At 37.9% G+C, this 14,826-nt stretch overlaps 1 protein-coding gene across 1 annotated transcript in view; it reads right to left on the bottom strand.

The window, feature by feature from the left end:
* GRIK2 (glutamate ionotropic receptor kainate type subunit 2) overlaps positions 1-14,826 on the bottom strand; it is a 445,724-nt gene that overhangs the window by 152,619 nt on the left and 278,279 nt on the right. The gene's annotated exons all lie outside the window — the stretch shown is intronic.

The raw sequence follows: 14,826 nt of genomic DNA, 5'->3' as shown, positions 1-14,826 counted from the left end.
GCAGAAATCACTATGAAACTTGTAGATAACTGACTATTAATCAATTGCAGCATTTAAACTGAAATCATACAATAGAATGTATTTCATCAATTTACATTTAGTTTTAGTTATTATGGCAATAATTCATAGGCGATTAGTAAATGATCTATACCATTTTTTATTCAAAACTTAATGGAAATCATAGTGACAAGAAATCTACAGCATCTACTTTTTAATCTCTCTCAACAGCTCTCGAAATACTACTCTGCATGTGTGTATATGTACGTGTGTGTGCATGTATATGTGCATATATGAAAGAGGGAAGTTCAGAGCAAGAAGTTATATAGTACCAGACTTGGAAAGCTGTTAACTAAGAATTCCTTGTAAACTATACCTAAATATACGTATGTAATGACAGAAATGGTATAGCTACCATGAAATACTGTTATCCAAGTAACATAGCTGCAAATAACACCATTTTCAGAATGCCTGTTCTACACCAAGATCCAGAGATTTTATTTCCAATAAAATCATATAAATTCATACATTTATATATTTTATTTTGCTCAGTTGGTATTGGGTATACAGTGTAACACTCAAAATTCCACACAATGTTATAGCATTTCAATGTTCCTTTTTTTGTTGTTGTCTCACCTTCCACAAATTTCTACTATAGTCTATTGTTGTTATGAGCATTTATCATATCATTAGATCTACTCCGGTAAAGTACTTCTATGTTACAATGTGAAACTCTGTTAGTACTGTTCATTTAATTTGGTAAGGGTTTACTGGTCAAAAACCTGACGTACGCTTCATTTCCTTTGATATTCAGAACTTTTAGGTACTAATCAGACCAGAAAGGCTTTATTCCACAGCAGCTGAGTTTTTGTGGATTGCCTATTGCTGATGATATTCCAGCCAATGCAGAAAGAAAACAGTAAAGTAAGAAACTAAAACTAATTTGGATTAAAAGTTATAGGTCAACATGTAGAAGTTTGAGAAATATAACAACTCAAGCTACTAGTTTGAGAGACAACTAGCAGTCCTTACCCTAAGAGCCTGAAGCCAGCTCACTAGAGACTGTCAGTAGATGCAGCTGTCCAAAGACAGAGAAAATAGAACTTTTGGAAGGCTATTGGCAGTTGTGAATTTTGGTCTTAAAATATTAATAGAGCCTTAATGAATAACAAATCATTTCTTTTAACAAATACTATAGGAAATCCAACCCTTGGTCATTAGATGAAAACGAAATGGTATACGAGTGAATATAGGTTGTAATTATCTCCAGTGGAGCAAAGGTCTAGGAAAGCTGCAGATGAAATTAGAAAAATAACCAAACAAGAAATAATGCATGTCTCATATAACAGAACAGGACAATCAGATATCCCAGCCTGGGAGGCACAGATCCAAAATATAGGTCCGTATCTTGATAGCTCAAGATTTTCTTCAGAGCTTTAGTAACTCTGTTTCAATATTCTTGAACTAGTATATCATCATAAAAACAAAAATTAAGCATCTCAACAAAAATAGTATCCAGAGTCTTTACTGACTGAGAAAACAAAAAGCTGCTAGAATGACTGACATCAAAATGTAATACTGCCACATGTAACTACTTTTGCTAATTAGGTATATGTCATCTCCAAAATATTCAATTCTCTTGGCAGTTGTTTCATTCTGAAATGGCACTACTTGAAAGTAAGAGAAATAAGGGGCCAAGTCTCCAGAAGTGCTGTACCAAGGTGCCTGACACTCTTCTACAATGAAGAAATACAAGAGAATTCTCTTTAGTTAGTTTCTCAGGATGAATTGGAGAGGAATGGTGTAAAATTGGGATTTTATCAATCTACATTTATCAACATTTACAAATTAATACATCCTAAAATGGCTTTCTGATAAGTTCCATGACAAAGAATATGTCTCTCACTTGGCAATGCTGTATGAATCTGTATTTTGAATGAATGTATGTAAGATTCTAATTTTTAAAGGAAAAAAAGATTTATCTATCTGAAAGCATAATCCTAAATAGCACTTATTCTTGACCTTAGAGTACTTGAGATGAAGGCCTTTTTATGACAGCATCCAAGGACTGGTGAGGACAAGCTAGTTGCTACAGAGAAAAATTCTGCACCAACTAAAGGTTACAATAGCAACTAGAAACAAGTAAGTCTCACAAAGACATTGCAACACAAGGTGTGGTCCCAAGCAAAATGGAAGAGTGGTACAGCAGCACAAACAATAGCCATACCATGTGATGAAGGAGCGCACTGCAGACAATAATGCCAACAGTAGATAGCAGAGACTGGAGAAAAATACTCCTCGCAATTTATTCTTACTTTAATTATGTCAAGTGTGTGGAAATCACAATCCTGCATTCACTCCACCATTCAAAGATATGGCATGATAAACTGGAGAATGACACTCACATTCTGCTTCCATCTTGACAGTTTTTCAAAGAGAGGTTCTCTAGCAAGGAAGAGAATGTCCAGGACAAAAGGGAGGAAGAAACAGAATTTATCATACTCTACAGGACACTTTTCAAAGTCAACTGAACCATTGAGTTATTCCTACCCTGCTTTCTCAAAGTGCATCAGATATTTTGAACATTACTTTTAACAGTACATTCTCAGTAGTACTTGATCTTCCATCTTTGCCCTCCATTTTAAAGGGTAATGATATTTTCTCTTTTCATACTAGTATATGCACTCTCACTATGGTCTACTTTCTACATTACTGCAGAACTCTGAGCACGGATTGCTAGACCTTCCCTTTTTTTTGTGCCGTAGGAAGACTGCACATAGTCTCTTCACAGCCTTGTAAAGGTTTCCCTGTCTTGCTGCCATGTGCAGTTGTAGGATGTTCACTAACCAACAAACAACTCAAGGTATACAGGATTTATTTCTGCTACAGAAGCCCCTAAGGCATGATAAAATCCACCTCCTTTGCTTCTTCATTTATGTTTTACTTCCAAGCAGCCTGTTGACTATTTTACATAAAGTAAAATTTAAAGAAAAAAGGGAGGACTTTTTTTTTCAGTTGCATAGGGCTGAAATTTGGTACATAACCTCTAAGAAGACAAGTTTTAAAGTTATACTGAATTCAATCTATGCATGCAGCTACAAATAACTTCAGTAAGAAATCTGCACATAAATGTCGAGTAGTGCATGGGCCATAGCATGTATAGTAAGTTGGTATTTGCAGATACTGACATTTTGTATGTGAAAATTAACTCTATAAAATACAACCCGGAGAAACTGCCACATTAATTTTTGGGGAAATTGAACTTTGAAATCATTTAATATCTTCTACTAATAACACTGGGGAAAGGAAAAATAAACTCTGATTGAGGTTTTTTTTGATGATCCTTTTCTGAAAAACTTTTGTTTCACCTATTTTATTGAAAGGAATGAAAATTTTAAATACAATCTAGACATAGCAACCACAAAATTGCTAATAGTTATTTTTAATTAGACTCGACAACTACAAAATATTCCACCATAATAATGGAGTTACTTAGCGTATGTAAATGGAGTCTGCTTTTCAGCCTAAGACCCTAAGTCAATACATAAACTTCTTCAGCCACCTCAAATTTTTGGGATTGTTAACGTGAGAGCTGAATTTCAGTTACATTCCCTTTGGAGAAAATGCATCCCTAAGCTAAACAGAGGAAGGTTAATGCCCAGCTTCAATTCTTTAAACCCATCTAATGGGCTCTTAATGCACAGAGAGCTTATGCATTATTCCTGTTCACAGAAGTGCACTTCCCTGTCACTGATTTGAAAAACTAAGATCTGTATTTTGCCTTTAAACTTGTGATCTATCCTAAACTGGCTTGTTCATACTACTACATTATAGAAAATTTTACACCCTGTGAAAAGCTTCTGGTCTTGACACAAAATCTTTATTTCCTTTTGAAACCACTAGGACTTTATTCGGGCTTTATTGCTAATTTTATTTTAACTAGCCACTTACATTATTTTGATATAAATTGTTTTTCATGTTTTTCTACTACATTTCATGAGATCATAGGACAATTCAGGTGGGAAGAGACATCAGGAGTTCTCTAGTCCAATCTCCTGTTCAAAGCAGGGTGTATTGTATTTGCGTGGCAATGTTTTGATAGTGGGGGGGCTACAGGGGTGACTTCTGTGAGAAGCTGCTAGAAGCTTCCCCCATGTCCGACAGAGCCAATGCCAGCCGGCTCCAAGATGGACCCGCTGCTGGCCAAGGCTGAGCCAATAAGCAATGGTGGTAGTGCCTCTGGGATAACATATTTAGGAAGGGGGGGGAAAAAACCAAACTGCGCAACAGCAATTGCAGCCAGAGAGAGGATTGAGAATATGTGAGAGAAACAACTCTGCAGACACCGAGGTCAGTGAAGAAGGAGAGGGAGGAGGTGCTCCAGGCGCCAGAGCAGAAATCTCCCTGCAGCCTGTAGTGAAGACCATGGTGAGGCAGGTTGTCCCCCTGCAGCCCATGGAGGTTAACAGTGGAGCAGATATCCACCTGCAGTCCATGGAGGACCCCACACTGGAGCAGGTAGACACACCTGAAGGAGGTTGTGAACCCATGGGAACCCCGCACTGGAGCAGGCTCCTGGCAGGATCTGTGGACCCGTGGAGAGAGGAGCCCACGCTGGAGCAGGTTTGCTGGCAGGACTTGTGACCCGGTGGGGGACCCACGCTGAAGCAGTCTGCTCCTGAAGGACTGCACCCCATGGAAAGAACCCACACTGGAGCAGTTAGTGAAGAATTGCAGCCCATGGGAAGAACTCATATTGGAGAAGTTCATGGAGAACTGTCTCCCATGGGAGGGACCCCACGCTGGAGCAGGGGAAGAGTGTGAGGAGTCCTCCCCCTGAGGAGGAAGGAGCGGCAGAGACAACGTGTGATGAACTGACCACAACCCCTATTCCCCGTCCCCCTGCACCGCTGGGGGGAGATGAGGTAGAGAACTGGGGACTAAAGTTAAGCCTGGGAAGAAGGGAGGGGTGGGTGAATGGTGTTTTAAGATTTAATTTTTATTTTCTCATTACCCTACTCTGATTTTGATTGGTAATAAATTAAACTAGTTTCCCCAAATCGAGTCTGTTTTGCCTGTGACAGTAATTGGTGATCTCCCTGTACTTATCTCAACCCACAAGCCTTTCGTTATATTTTCTCTCCCCTGTCCAGCTGAGGAGGGGAGTGATAGAGCAGCTTTGGTGGGCACCAGGCATCCAGCCAGGGTCAACCCACCACACAGGGTCATCTACATGATCAGACCAGGTTTCTCTGGGCTTTACCCAGTCAGTTCTGAAAACCTCCAAGGATGGAGACTACATAACCTCTCTGGATAACCTGTTCCACTGCTTGTCTGCCCACATCGTGAAAAAGTTTCTACAGACAAGCAGTGGAGCAGGTTTCTTAGAGAGGTTATGCAATTTCTATCCTTGGAGGTTTTCAATTTATGCCTGTTGTCTGTTGTCTTCCTGCCAGGCACCACTGTGAAGAGCCCGGGTGCATCTTCTTGATAACCTCCTCACAGGTCCTGGAAAGCTGCTACTAGAAGTTGTTACCTTTGCCAAATGTAAGTAACATATCATAGAGTCCTAAATAAGACCACACTAGACAGCTGTCATGCCTTCTTATTTGTGCGATCCAGACTTGTATCATTTAAGATTAATTGCTAACTATATCATATATAGATGCAACTTTAGCAGTTGTTACTTTATTAACATAATAAAGTAACATATGATGACAGTTTCAATAGGTACTGGCTCAAGTTATACATTTGTTTCTAACTGCTGATCTACTTCTCAGTATTTACTTTTCGGCAACAAAAAGTTCCTGAAAGACAGGTGGTTTACTCAGATTCATTTTACTGACACTCAGTAATATTTCACAGCTGTTTCATTTCTTTAGACATCCTTATGTCAGCATGGCTAATACTTTTCTTGGCAAAGTCTTGAACAGCTGTGGTAACTAATGGTTATTCAACTACTGTTTGCTCCTTTGTTATTCTCTGAACGTTTAGTCAAGAAAAAATACTAGTATTAAAAACATCAGGAACTCTGTAATTAGTTAATTTACATTATTTCCTTTTATTCACCGTTAGTAAACTTAGGAATTTTCCTAGTCCATTCTCATTTAGCTATGCCAGCATGGATTAGATTTAATAGCTGAATAGATGTAATATGAATACCCATTCAAAATAGTCACAAAATTTCTATCTGTTGATTTATAGGACACTGTTTCATTAAAGTATTTTGCACCAACTTTGTTTTAATCAACAGTTACACAAATTGTATGCAAGAGGACTAGAGGCAGTAGACCACAAAACTACACTTAGCAGGAAGATGGATGGCAATAAATTACAACAATAAGAAAATCTCAGCCTTAATTCTTATCACTTCACTCCAGCAGAGTTTTCCACAAAGGGTTCTTCTAATGGTTAGAAGAGCAAGATTCACGTGCCCACAGAAAGGGCAAACTGCCAAAGACAATATTTACAAGACAGCATAGATATTGTGGCTCAGGAAAGGGAGACTCCCCCCTTAAAAAAAAAAAAAAAAAAAAAAAAAGATTACTTAATTAAAATGTTACAGTTCTTCTTTACAGTTATTACAGTTATCACACTTTTTTTCCAAAATTGTATTTTTGTACCAGAGATGGTTACTAAACATGAAAATTACTGGACACCATGCTCCAGTGCAGCTTCCTGAAATAAAATACAGAGGTAACATTGATTCCTTGTTTGTAGCTAGCATTTTTATCATTATACTTTCCAGATTTACCACAACTCCCTGGAAGTGTTTTTTTCCAGCTGTTAACCAGCTATGTCACCTAGACTTTCAGTTACTGTACTCAGGACAAAAAAATCCCACACTTCTTAATTTTGACATAAATTCTGTTCTCAAATATATGGAGTTTTATCAAATTGTTTCAGTGAATTCATTTCATCATGCAATCAAGTTTGACTTGTGTCAAATTTGACTTGCTCCCACTTTACTGTATCACTTTGTCGTCTGCAATTTTTTACAAGGTAATCAAAATTATTAGTAACGATTTTGTGTATTATTTGGATGGGAGTAGATCACTGCAGGATATACTACCTCTTATTGATTAACAGTTCTCAACTGACATCTTTTTGAAATCTATCATTTCATCAGCTTAATTAATTAATGGGATAAAACCCATTAAAATGGACAAAATCAACCTCCTGTACACTCACCCCCTCCAGGTGCATTTTGATGCAGCCATCACAAGGACTAGACTTTATTTTAAAAAGAATCCACACACTGAAATTCTCAATGAATTGTTAAATTCCAGTGTCTTAGACTTTAATTAAAATTGATCATTATTATAAACAATAACAAAAAATGGTCTTTTTAGAGAACTCCATAACATATGAAATAAAAACAGAAGTGTTTTTATATTGTGTATCTTCTCAAAACATTATATATCGTGCAATGGTTTACATGTGCCATAATTATAAAAAAAAGGCTAATACAGTATATTTTTTATTACCCAAAAATATTGCCAAATATCTAAGGAAAAAAAATGTTAGCAGTGTTTTTATGCACTAGATCCTAATTTAGTTCTGTTCTTCCTAGGGTATATGTAAACTAACTCATTTGAAAAACTTGTTACATTTATTTAAATTCAATAAAGCTTATCCAAGCTCTAGACATATTTAAATACTGAAGATATCAGTATAAACTTATTAACAATTGGCTTTAATAAAAATAAAATGCAAATCCTAAGGATGAAATCTGTGGTGGTGAGTTAAAATGTTTCTGATATTTATAAGATGAAATCTATAAAACACTTTAAAATGTCATTACTGTTATAATTTATTCCTTGTATTACGTTAAGTTCTGCTTCATTCTGGAAGACAAGGATCAACAGAGGGATACAAATACATGATGAATAAGAACACAAATATAACAAGAAAAAACATTGTTCAGCATGACAGGCAGATGTAGACAAATTCCTAGCCTTACTACTGCCCAACTAGAACGTGGATAGATAGTTAAGTAACAACATTTATGGATGGCACTAAGTTATTCAAGTAGAAAGACTATAAAATAATTGCTCTGTGTCAACCTGCACATAAAGAAGTAGACAGTAAATAAAGCTCAGAACAGAAACAAGGAAATGATTCTTCACATTAAGTATAATTAAACTGTAAAACTCCTTGCTTTAGGAACCAATGCATGCCAAAACTTTAAATGTTTTCAAATAATTGAAGAAAATTCATGGATACTATTTTATACAAAAAAGAACCCTATCTTATAGTTCAGTAAGACCCTATCCACAACTCACTGCTGATGGAGTAAATATCACTACATTCTGTTCATCCTCATACAATATCCTTGACATTTCTTGTTGGCTAAGAAGGAAGTCAGGATACTGGGCAAAATAAGCTTTTACTATGAACAACTGTAAGGATGGGAGGGGGGTGCACATATACATAGACACAGCCTTGCATCAATAAATAGTCACATTTCTTACCTACCATTCTAAAACTATGAAGGATACACTGCAGCTTCATACAAAGGTGTATTTTGCATCCAATTAAGTTTCAAATTTCACTCATACCTTCTCACTTGAACATGTTTCTTTGCATATTTTGAAGAGGGAGTGATAGCTCACAGAAAATCACGGATTTGTTATGTTTATTCTCAGAAATAGATTTTGCATTAATTTTTGCACTATAATCCATGACAGTTTAGCTGAACTTCATGCATTAAATGGAGGGGATTACAGGCCATGCATGTCTGCACAGACTGGGGTGTGTTTGAGGTGAGACAATGCAGGTTTCTTTCTGGATCTCAATAAGAAAGACCTGACAACAAATGGCTTAATAAATTATCTGTTTTAATAGATATAATAAAAAGAGGAATATAGATGCCAAATAAATCTCACATCCTTTCTGATGCAGGGAACCCTGCTTATGTGCAGCACTGGACAGATCCCAGATGGATCTTCCCCTGGCACATTGTGCAGCTCCTGTCTGTGGAGACGCTTCTCCTTCCTCCCATGCCAGGCTGCCTTTTATTTTGTGTAATGAACAAAATCATGTATCTTCTCCTGACAGGCTGGAGTGTTGTCACTGTCATAGCTACAAAGCTCTCAATGCAATGCATTACTGTGAACAAGTTCTTCAGACAACCAGAAGAACCCTTATGTTCCCAGGTCCTTGTCCTTAGGGGGGCCTTTACTACCTTCGTATCTCCTGGAAGGACAACACAGCAGGGCACAAGCAACCCAGGAGGTTGCTAGAGTGTAGCGATGATAACTTCCAGACACAAGTGATGAAGTAGCTGACAAGGGGACATGCTCTGCTGAACCTCACAGTTACAAACAAGGATAAATGGGTCCAGGATGTGAAGACTGGCAGTGGTCTTGCCTGCAGTGACTAAGAGATAGTGGAGTTCAGGATCCTGAAAGGAGGCAACATGGAAAAAAGCAGGATTATAATCCTGGACTTCACAAGAACAGAATTTGACCTTTTCAGGGACCTGCTTGGAGGAATCCCATGGGAGATGATCCTGGAGAGAAGAGTGGACCTGAAGAACTGGTTGGTTTTCAAGGATGAGGATGACCTCCTCCAAGCTCAAAAATCATCTATCCCCACATTCAGGCAGTCAAAACAGATGGCAGGAGGCCTGCATGAACAAGGAGCTCCTGACAAAATTTAGACACAGGAGAGAATACCAGAGGTGGAAGCAGGAACAGGTGACCCAGGAGGAATATAGCAACATTGTCCAGGCATGCAGAGACAGGGTTAGGATAGCCAAAGCCGATCTGCAGTAGAATCTGGTAAGGAACGTCAAGGGCAAGAAGGGCTACTACAAGTACATAAGCAACAAAAGGAAGACTAGAGAGAATCTGGAACTGCTGCTGAATGGGGCAGGGAACCTGGTCATAAAGGACATGGAGAAGGCCAAGGAACTCAATGCATGCTTCCCCTCAGTCTTTACCAGTAAGCCGACTGGTCTTCAGAAATCCCAGGTCAGACTATGGGGCAAGTCTGGAGCAAGGAAGACTTAACTCTCAGTGGAGGAGGAACAGGTGAAGGAACATGTAAAGAAACTGCACATGCACAAGTCCATGGGACCTGATGGGATGCACCCATGAGTGCTGAGGGAACTGGCTAATGTCAGCCAATCTCAATTATCTTTCAAAGGTTGTCGAGATCAGGGGAGGTTCCTGAGGACTGAAAGAAAAAAAAAAATGTCACTCCTGTCTTCAAGACAGGCCATTCAGCGTCAAATTAATTCCTGGGAAAGTGATGGAGCAAATCCTGAAAGTCATACTAAGGACAAGAAGATAACTGAATGTTATCAGCGTGGATTTATAAAGGGGTAATCTTGTCTGACCAACCTGACAGGTTCCTACAATGAAATGACTGGCTTTTCTGGATGAGTAGAGAGCACTGTTGAGTGAGTTGTTTCACTCATTGAGAGAATGTTGCTTATCTTGACTTTAGCAAGATTCTCAACACTGTCTTCCATAACAACCTCAGAGACAAACTGACAAAGTACAGACTAGATAAGTGGACAATGAGGTTAAATGAAAACTGGCTGAGCTGTTGGACTGAAATGGCTGTGATTAGTGACATGAACTCCAGCTGGAGATCAGTCACTAGTGGTGTACTTCATGGGTCAACACCAGCACCAATACCGTTCAACATGTTCATTAATGAGCTGGATGAGGGGACAGAGTGCATCTTCAGGAAATATGCACATTATACATCAACTGGGAGGTGTGGCTGATAGACCAGAGGGTTATGCTGCTATTTAGAAGGACCTCAACAGCCTAGAGAAATAGACAGACTAGAACATCGTGAAGTTCAAATAAGGAAAATGCCAAATGCTGCACCTGGGAAGCATAAACCCAGGCACCATCCTTCCAGTACTAACATTGGAAGGATGGTGACCAGCTGGGCTCCCTTAGGCAGAAGCATTGCCAGCAGGTTAAGGGAGGTGATCCTTGATCCCTACTCAGCACTGGTGAGACACATCTGGAGTGATGGGTCCAGAACTGGGGTCCCTGGTACAAGAGAGAGAGGGACATACTGGAATGAATCCAGCAAAGGGCTACAGAGATAATTAAGAGATTGGAGTACCTGCCATCTGAGGAGAGACTTAAGAGAGCTAGGACTGTTTAGCCTGGAGAAGGCGCAGGGGAAGCTGATGAATTAATACAAATCACTGAAGCGGGGAGGGGAAGTAAAGAAGACAGAGCCAGACCCTTCTCACTGGTATCCAGTGAAAGAAGAGGTAATGGGTACAAACTGAAATGCAGGAAATTCCATTTAAACATAAAAAATACCTTTTTATTGTAGGAATGGTCAAACACTCAAGCAGGTTGCCCAGAGAGGTTGTGGAGTCTCCATCCCTAGGGAAAGTCAAAACTTGATGGGACATGGCCCTGGGCGATCTGCTCTAGTTGGCTATACTTTGACCAGGCATTTGGATTAGGCGATCTCTAGGGTCATTTTCAACCTCAACAATTCTTTGATTCTGTAGTGTAACTAATTTCTCTTTCCAATTCTCTACAGACATCTCTGTAACAAAACTGCAATTTTATTTCTATTCTGATGCAGACAGAGAAAGTTTGCAACTAGTGAAACTAGGTTTGGCATATAGTTTCCTAAAGCTTTCTGTAATATTGTTCATTTCCTGTTAAGATACAAGTAGTTACATAAATAGATAAAATATTTTTAAAATTACAAAGACAACCAGAAATTGCTCAAATATTGCAATAATTTAGATACTAAAATATAGCATCTATCTCATTTCTCTTATTTCTCTATTACTGGTTTACAGTGGAGAATTAAGAGAAAAGGGAAAATATTCTTGTCTGATGGCTACACTACAGAACAACTTTCTTAAAGATAATTCAAACTGACAAATTTAAACATTTAAATATAGCAAATAATTCAACAGAAGTTGTAGACATAACATGATATCAAGTTAGATACAGGTCCATTAAGTCTAGAATTGAAATGTGCTATTTCTCAGACTCACAAAGCATGGTTGGTACAATGGCACTCTTCGCTGGTGCCTGGTTCTAGTTTTTGGATTCAGGCACACTTGAGTGACACCTGATATCATGCTCCCGCTGTAATCTAAACTGCTACTGCTCTTTCACCAAAACTCTGTCATCTTTATGCAGGTCTCTAACAGCAACAGGATTAGAAACATAGAATCATTTAGGTTGGAAAGGACATTTAAGATCATCGAGTCTGACCATTAACCTAACACCGCCAAGTCTACCACTAAACCATGTCCCTAAGCACTACATCTACATGTCTTTTAAATACCTCCAGGGATGGTGACTCCACCACTTCCCTGGGCAGCCTGTTCCAATGCTTGACAACCCTTTCAATGAAGAAATTTTTCCTAATACCCAACCTAAACCTCCCCTAGCACAACTTGAGGCCAGAGAAGAGCAATGACGCTGTGCTTCTATGATGGCTTTTCTTCACTGACCCGTCTTTTCTTTATTATTACAATGTAACAATAATATGTGTAGATCTTACACTAGTTCTGCGTTTACATTTTGGAATTATGAAATACTACAGTATTTCAATAGCTCTTTTGAGGGCCAGAAGGATCATTTTCAAACTAACTTGAAAATCATAAGGCATGGAACTGACAGGGATGAATGCTGCACATGACATTTTGAAAGAGCTCAATTATTTTTCTGTCCAGGCAAACTATGTTTAAAAACTAATAAAGATAATCAATTACCGCGCATTTGAAGAATGACTTGAGGATTTGTATATAACAAGATTTTGATACATTTTTGACCAGACACTTATTCTAGAATAAGTGTAGCATTCTTCACAATACCAATCCACATAACAAAAAAATCTCTACAAAATAGATCTACATAAGTCTATTTTTAAGGAAAAATCTATATTGCCTCAGACACAAAATGGCTTTCTACTTAACCTATTTTCCATACTATAAATAAACATTTTACTTCCAATAACAGATTATTGTATACACTTCTAAAGCAAAGCAAGAAGTAAAAAAATCTTTCTTCAAGCATAATACTTTCCCTTTCTTTAAACTTGACTTTACAACCTTAAAAGAAAACTTTTAACCATTTTTTAAATTACATGGTTTTTATATATAAAACATTGTCTCAGTATGTCACTTATTTATCCAATGTCCCGAGTAAAAAAATCTAACAAGTATCTATACTGTTTCACAGTTTCTACTGGCACTTTATGAGCACCGTGCCCCACACATCCACACAAAAATATACATTCATTCTTTACAAGCACCTATGTGCAGTCATTGGTATGCATATGTGTGTGTGTATATATTTGTTTCACACTAACATACATTCTCAGGAAGAAAAGTTACTCATCTTTGGAAGTTACCACACATTACTGCTAATCAAGCCCTCAAAGTTCAGGAAATAGCAGAATAAAAATTGACTGTGCAAACCAATTTCAAGCTATTGTGACAAAGTAACATGATTTTCTTCCCAACACTCATTTGGTGTATTTTGGATTTAAGTAAGGCTGCACTGGCAGTTTCTTTTTTCTTTTTTAACTCTGAATGTTCGACTTTTGTATGATTTTCTTAAACAACTGAATTATCTTTGATGCTGTAAGAATAACAGATCAGAATTAATACCTTTCAGTTCCCCAAACAATATGAGTGATGTTGGTTTTGGGCATCATTCCCAGGGACACATCTCCTGCCAGCACATCCTGAAACTGTTTTACTAAAATGCTGTTTAGCTGAAAGTTGACATACTCCAGGATTCCACAGTCCCTCCTCCCTACCTTCCTTGATGAGCAAAAGACAAATTGCAGCACAAAGCTTTTGAACTTTTTTTTTTAGCTTTTAGTATCAGTAACAATATTAAGAATTAATTTGGTTGTGTTAATTGTGCTTCATGAATACACCTCTAGTTGATCTATATAGGCCCACTGCAAGTCTTTCAAAATCCTGTTACCATTTCCAAATGAAGAGAATCCAGAAGTTAATTAGCAACATTTCTTATGACCATGTTCAGAGTGTGCTATGTTCAAAGTTATGAGTAGAATTTGTGAATTCCTGATCTACCAAGAATGCAATCAAACTCCTTAATCATTACTTCTGGAAGGAATGAGGTTAAAATAAGATCTGAGTAGGCAGAGAGGAGGACTAAGGGAAGATTGGGAAAACTGGTACTTATCAACTTTCCCTGTACAGCTGAACTTATTTTGATCTTTGCAGTGATCAAGCACTGTACACTGAAGTATAGATATTGTAGAAACAGGCTGAATGAACAGATTCACGATAAGCTGTAAAAATAACTTGCTGAAGATTTGACATGAAAAACAGAATTGCAAGTCACCTCCCTGGAGGAAAAGCACATATTTGAATAGAGAAGTCGTTTCATCAATTTTCTCTAGGTAATTTAATTTCCATTAAATGGGGCCAACCCCAACAACCAACCTTTTCTGAAGACAGAATCAAAATGTAGACACATGAATTTACCTAATGAAAGGGATAAGTCGCAATGGAAATTAACTGTGCTATTAGAGAATTCTAATTTTCACATATATTTCACTTCAGCAGACATATACATAGAAACAATAATCCCCATGTTATTTTCTACCATTCTTCACTATCATTATAGCAACAAAAGTGATTGTAAAGATCAGATAACTGTATGAGGATATGAAAAATGTAACACTTTTATGAATACAGCCCTAGCTCTGGATCCAATCAGTTCCTAATCATTGCTGTAAGCATAGATGATGCTTGAGCTAGAGAGTTATCTTTTGGAGTCTCATTTGAAAAACTTCATGCTGCTGCCTTGATGGGCTATGATTCACTTCACTGGCAGT

Source organism: Mycteria americana, chromosome 3 (assembly GCF_035582795.1).
Source record: "Mycteria americana isolate JAX WOST 10 ecotype Jacksonville Zoo and Gardens chromosome 3, USCA_MyAme_1.0, whole genome shotgun sequence".
Lineage (NCBI taxonomy): Eukaryota > Metazoa > Chordata > Aves > Ciconiiformes > Ciconiidae > Mycteria > Mycteria americana.
The sequence above is the reverse complement of the archived record's forward strand: the minus strand, read 5'-3'. Positions and strand labels throughout refer to the sequence as shown.